The 6,289-nt window shown below is 36.7% G+C and overlaps 1 protein-coding gene across 1 annotated transcript in view; it reads left to right on the top strand.

Annotated features, from left to right (window-relative positions):
- Positions 1-452: 452 nt before the first annotated feature.
- Positions 453-6,289, top strand: part of LOC142339563 (putative small nuclear ribonucleoprotein Sm D1) — a 179,917-nt gene continuing 174,080 nt past the window's right edge. Inside the window, exon 1 of the mRNA XM_075389697.1 lies at positions 453-482. The gene's annotated coding sequence lies outside the window, so the exon portion shown is untranslated. The remainder of the gene's footprint in view (positions 483-6,289) is intronic.

Below are 6,289 nucleotides of genomic sequence, written 5' to 3'. Positions count from 1 at the left end.
AAAAAATGAAACATATTCTCCACTCAACTTAGCCTGTTTGGCCTCGCATATAATCTTAGGAACAATTTCACAAAAAACTTGAAAATTTGATTCTTCAGCTCAGTAGGTCAAATGTCCAACCCCGTCGAAGATCCAACCCCGTCAAAAAAATCCCATTGCAAAAAACTTCCGCCCCCCGTTAAGGTCCCTGGCATCTCTTTACTACTAAATAAGCATTTTCGCATCAAACAAAGTATTCACGTTAGATCACTTTAAATGGTTTTCACTGTGGAACAGCGTCGCTGCAAGAAAGCGTCAGAAAACAAAAGACGTTGCCTGGATGCGATTTTGTACTTGCAATTACAGAATGCGTTCTACTCTATTTGATTGAGGACGGCCATCTTGCAATATCCTACAGGATAACTCTCCGAAATCTAAGAATCTTGTAAGCTAATTGACCTTCTAATTATTAGCCTAATTGTTGTGATAAACTTATTAAATAGTTTCAGAGATGAGCCAGTGAGGCATGAAAGTAAACATCTAAAGTCTTTATGGTTCTCATTGTTGGAGCGAGCTGTTTGTATAAAGCCATCAATTTTTTACCGAGTTGGCAGAGGAAATCTTTAGAAGTAAACATATTCGCGCGACCCGGATTGAGCTTCAACAATTGTATTTCTAAATTGAAAAACCTGCAACATCTTCTGAGTCATGGAAGCCTAAATGGAAGAACAGATCTGATTATTTGGCACGATATCTTGAGTAACTCAATCACCCCGCACAGAACCAACAACAACACCCCACAGAGCACTGATGAGCTGATAGCAACATTAAAGATTTTCCGACAAAACATTAAAGCCATACTATACAATAGACGTTTCGGCACGCCCCAATTATTCGATAAGCTCTGTGAACACAGGATTTCTCTTGTTATTTTAGTTCAGAAACATCTTTTGTCAAAGAGAAAACAGAAATCTCCGTGGTTTGTCCAAGAAATTCAAAAAGTCCACCCTGACGTAAATATTGAAATCAATTTTGTAAATATCATCTTGGCACACGAGAGTAACCTTAGGAAACTAACTCTGAAGAAGCGATCTAAGGCCAGAAAAAGAAAGTCAAAGAGCATCAAACAGAAACAGAAGTTACGAAAACTGGCTCAGCAACCGCGGGACCAATCAGAAAAGGCAGATGATCTGTAAATAAAGTGTCAGTTGCAAGTGTTGTATATTGTTTGTGCATTCAAGGTGCTTTTTCCTTTAACCTTTTTGTAAGCAGTCTTCCCGGTAGCTTTTGAGTTTTTCTTTACTTGGAGCGATCTGGGAGTTTGTTTGCAAAGAGGATTCCACTTTAATTTATTTCATATTACTCTATAGCATTTTGTCATTAATCTTTATATACTGTAGCACTGTAGCCATTATCTGCGCATCTTCATATCAAAAGTCCTTCACGCAGTCAAAAATGCAAGAAAATAATGAGACAGTTGACAATTCAGAGGAGTGTTTTACCATTACAGAAGAATGTGATAATACTGAGTTCCCCCAACTAAAGTTTAGAGGCCAGACACCTCTTTTTAAAGGAAACAACAAACGCTGCCGTGTGTCCTTGAGTCCCGAAGAACTGTCGAATGAAAACCGTGTAAATAGTTCAATAGAAGCTGGCATCCAGAAAGCATTAGAAGACCTGATACCGACCATTGTCCAAAAATTGAAAAAAGAATTAAGTGAAACCATCAATGCTATTGTCCAAGATAAGTTCAAAACCCTCAGAGCAGAGCTAGAAGATCACAGCAACTTTGAGCGACGGAAAATAGAACTAAAAGCACTATCTGAGACAGAGTTCCTCCAAACGTATAACCGACGAGACAACATTAAGATACTCGGGCTACCAGAGCAATCCGCAGGGAAGGAAACATACGAGGAGACCAGCAAAGCGGTGGTCAACTTAGCATCTGAAATCAGAGTCAAGTTGGAGGAAACAGATATTTCAATAGCACATAGACTGCCATCGAAAAGTCATATCAAGCCCGTCATTGTTAAATTTATTCGTAGGTCAACTAAAATTGCTATGCTCAAAAAGAAGAAGATCATTCCATCCAACCTGAGTGCCAAAATCTACGAAGATATTAGCAGAGAACGATTGGCTTTTGTCAATTTGATGCGAAGTGATATTCGAATCAACGCAACTTGGACCAGAGAGGGTGCAATTTTACGAATGGAAACCAGATGGCCTTGTATATAAAATAAACGGATTATACGAAGGGGGTGTAGATCTCAGTTACAACATTGAAGATGTAATGCGTTGTTTTTACGGCAAGCCAATAACCAAAGTCAAATGAATCAGCCCTTTCGGATCGATGTTGGGTTCTGACTATGACAAACTAAATAAACAAATTGTAAATTTTGTAGATGTGGATGAGCAGTCTGATGCAACGATTCTTCATTTGAACGTGAGATCCATTAGGAAACACTATGCGGAACTAGAATCACTTGTTTTTAGTTTGGATGCTCAGCCTGATATCCTATGTCTAAGTGAAAGCTGGTTGTCAAATGATGACAACATAAATAGTTACTCGATAAATGGTTATACCCAGATAGCGGTTAAAAATAGAAATACGGTTAGAGGTGGAGGTGTCATGATTCAACTAAGAAACTCTTGTAATTTAGTCAAAGTTTGTGAAAGTCCATTCGAAGAGTCCATTTTTGCTGAAATTAGAATACATAACAGAAAAGTTAATCTGATCGTTATTTATAATAAACCTAGAGCTAATAAGAAAGACTTTTTATCTAAACTCGAAAAGTTCCTTGAAACACAGTGCTACTCTGCATGTCCAACGGTTATATGTGGTGACATAAACATAAATACGCTGGAAAATAACCAGTTGACCAGAGATTACATAAATCTAATAACCGCAAACGGATTCGAACTAGCTCCAGAAAGACCAACACGTGTTGTGGGAGACTCATCCACCTGTCTTGATCATTTCATTTATCATAATGTCAAACAACCAAATTGGGATGTACTGGAGCTACAAAGTTTTTCTGACTACTACCCGATTATTTTAAAATGGAAAATTTATGGTGAAAAAAGTGCAGACCTTGTCAGTTTTAGAGATACGAGATTTCTGATAAATAAAAATCTGAGGGAGATTTTTCAGGTTGACTTGAAAACGGAATTATCCAAGGTAGAAACGGATATAGTTTTAGCCCCTGATGCGTCTATAGCTTTTGATGTCTTCAATAAGGCTTTCTTGTCGGTTGTAAATGTTCACGCGCCATTGACACAATCAACAAATAAATACAAAAACCTGCCCAATTGGTTCAATAATAAACTTAAAATTTTAAGGACGAAAAGGAACAAAGCACATGAAGACTGGATGAAAGATAAGTCGAATTTTAGTGCTAAAGAAAAATTCAAAGACGCGAGATTGCAATTTGAAAAGAATTTTAGACTAACAAAAGCCATGTACTACAAGAATAATTTCACATCTTTTAAAAGGGATAAACGACAAATATACAATATGCTAAATGAGCTCACTGGTAAAAAAAATGAAAGCAAAAAAATACCAATACTCGAGTCATGCAGGAATAACGTTGAAAATCCTTCATTGCGGGATAATGCTGCGGTCTTTAATAAATTCTTTGCCAATATTGGTTCTGAGATAGGTAAACATCTCAATGGAGAGTTTGTATGTCTGGTCCCCAAAGCGCAACAATCTATGTTCCTCTTTCAAGCAAAAGAGCGTGAAGGTGCTGAAATAATCAATAATCTTGAAAATAAGTTCTCAAGCGGTGATGACGATATAAGTAATGTCCTAGTCAAAGTCTCGGCACCTGTGACAGCTAGGTATTTGACTTTTCTAATAAATTTGTCGATGAACAAAGGTGAGTTTCCGATAGAACTGAAAAAAATGAAAAGTTATACCAATGCATAAAAGCGGGTCTAAACTTGACGAAAATAACTACCGACCAATATCATTACTAAATGTGTGGAGCAAAATCTATGAAAAAGTTGTTTACAGGCGCGTTTATTCCTACCTAGAAAAATTTTCGTTACTATACTGTAAGCAATTCGGATTTCGGACTAAACACAGCACGGTTGATGCTCTAGTTGAGTTCACTGAGAAGGTAAGATTCAACAAACCACAAACGAAGTAACAACTTTTTTTTTTTGATCTTAGTAAGGCTTTTGACACGATTGATCATAACCTACTCATCCGTAAATTGGAAAACTATGGAATAAGAGGTAACTCTCTTAATTGGTTCAAATCTTATTTAAAAGGCCGAATACAGCGAGTAAAGTTAAATAATGTGTCATCTGGATGGGAAGAGATCGTTTGCGGTGTTCCACAAGGCTCAATATTAGGTCCTCTACTGTTTATTATATATGTAAACGACATGCCTCTAGTTTGCAGACAGTTAGAAGCTATACTTTTTGCAGATGATACAAACCTTTCTGCAATTGGACTACACTGCGTGGATATCGAGGAAGATATTAAAAAAGTTAACGATTGGCTAAATTCCAATAAATTAGTAGTGAATGTATCAAAAACAATTCAAATGAATATACGAACTAATAAAAAGACAAGCGATTCGGAGCAAAGATTCTCTCTAAACTCTGCTTTCATTGAAAATAAACCAGTATGTAAATATCTAGGTGTTACCATTGACTCGAAATTATCCTTCCTTAGTCATATACAATCCGTAAGAAAAATTAAGCAAACAGTCCGGTCTTGTGTCGAAACTGAGACATTTTGTTCCTAGGGCTCAATTAATTGATTACTACAGAACCTGCATCAATCCCATTATTCAATACGGTGTCCTTGTTTATGCATGTTGCAGTTATACATCACTGCTACCTATCTTCACTTTGCAAAAAAAGATCTTGAAGTTCATCTACTTCAGAAGGAAAAGCGATACATGTGAAGATATTTTCGTCAATCACTCAATTCTTTCAGTTTACGAATTGCACCTTTATGAGTTACTAAAATTTGTTTTAAGAGCTTTGAATGGACTCCACAGTGAATCTTTTTGTAATGACGTGTTTTCCTATAACTATTCAAAAGTCACAACGAGATTGTCAAAATCAAATCTAATAGGTCAACCAAAGTGTCGGAAGAAACTTGAGCGCTTCTCAATAAAATCACGGGCCTCTAAATTGTACAATAAATTAAAAACAATAGGCATAATTCCATCTGATCTTGATCTAAATTCTGTCCAGAAAGTAACAGACTTCTGGCGTCACCTCAAAAATTCGTACCTCGTCTGTAACAATGAACTATCTAAATTCGTATTTAGTTTGTAGTGTGACTTAGCAGGAGCTCTTCTCGGAGATCAACAGGCATCGGACCAGTTAATTACTTAAGTATTGATTGCTTTTTTTGGGACACGAAGTAGTTGATCACTGCCTGGGGCCCAAAGCAGCTCATAGAGATGTCTTCCCGGCACAGTGGTTTTTACTTCTGGTCCCAAATTCACCCAAAGCGCCAAATGCTTTGTTTTTATTGGCGCGAAAGACTAGTTGCCCTGCTGTGACGTGGTTTCAAGAGCTTTTATCTGGGTATTGTGCTGCCCGTTTTAAATTTTAGTTCAATTTTTTTTGTTTATAATAGATTAAATAAGGTAAATTACACCAATCTTTTGGTTTATCCCTTCCTCTTTTAACCTTTGGATACTAAGCATGTAAAGGTTTTAAGAATGCTGACGATGCATTTGCTAGACGTTTTAGGAATGCTGACGATGTCGCTAAGCTGGGGGTCATGTTGCGCATTTTAACTTATGACTCAAATGGTTTTAAAAGATTAAGGAAGTCAATCTACTCTAATCATTAAGTTTATCCTTTCGTTACTTACCATTTTGATACTAAGAATATAAAGGTGTTAAAATTGCTGCTGAGCTTGATTCAATGATTCTAGCATTATACCAGGTTGCTGCTAATTTAGTAATATTTGTTGTTAATTAATAATTTTCCGTCTGTACTATATACGCTGTATAAAATTTAGTTCTTGAATTCTTGATCTATCGCCTGGGCAAACTGAAAAGAAGTTCACAGTGACTCGTTGTTTGTCCCTTTCATCTGTAAATTTTGTTGATTTTGCTAGTGTATTTTTAATACGTATGAGATGGATAAATAAATCTTCTTCTTCTTCTTCTTCTTCTTCCAAAATCGTCGAAAACAACTGTCGTGCAAGAACGTCCGGAAACGTTCCGTAGCTGATATATTGGCATCTTTCGCTTCTTTGGCTGCTTGGAAGCAGGATCAAAACTCTTCGTCAGCCGCCAAAGAGACCCTAAAGTTGCTAAGGTCAATACATAAA

This window comes from Convolutriloba macropyga, chromosome 5 (assembly GCF_964194025.1).
Source record: "Convolutriloba macropyga chromosome 5, txConMacr16.3, whole genome shotgun sequence".
Classification (NCBI taxonomy): domain Eukaryota; kingdom Metazoa; phylum Xenacoelomorpha; order Acoela; family Convolutidae; genus Convolutriloba; species Convolutriloba macropyga.
Note: the sequence above shows the minus strand (reverse complement) of the source record. Positions and strands in the feature narration are given on the sequence as shown.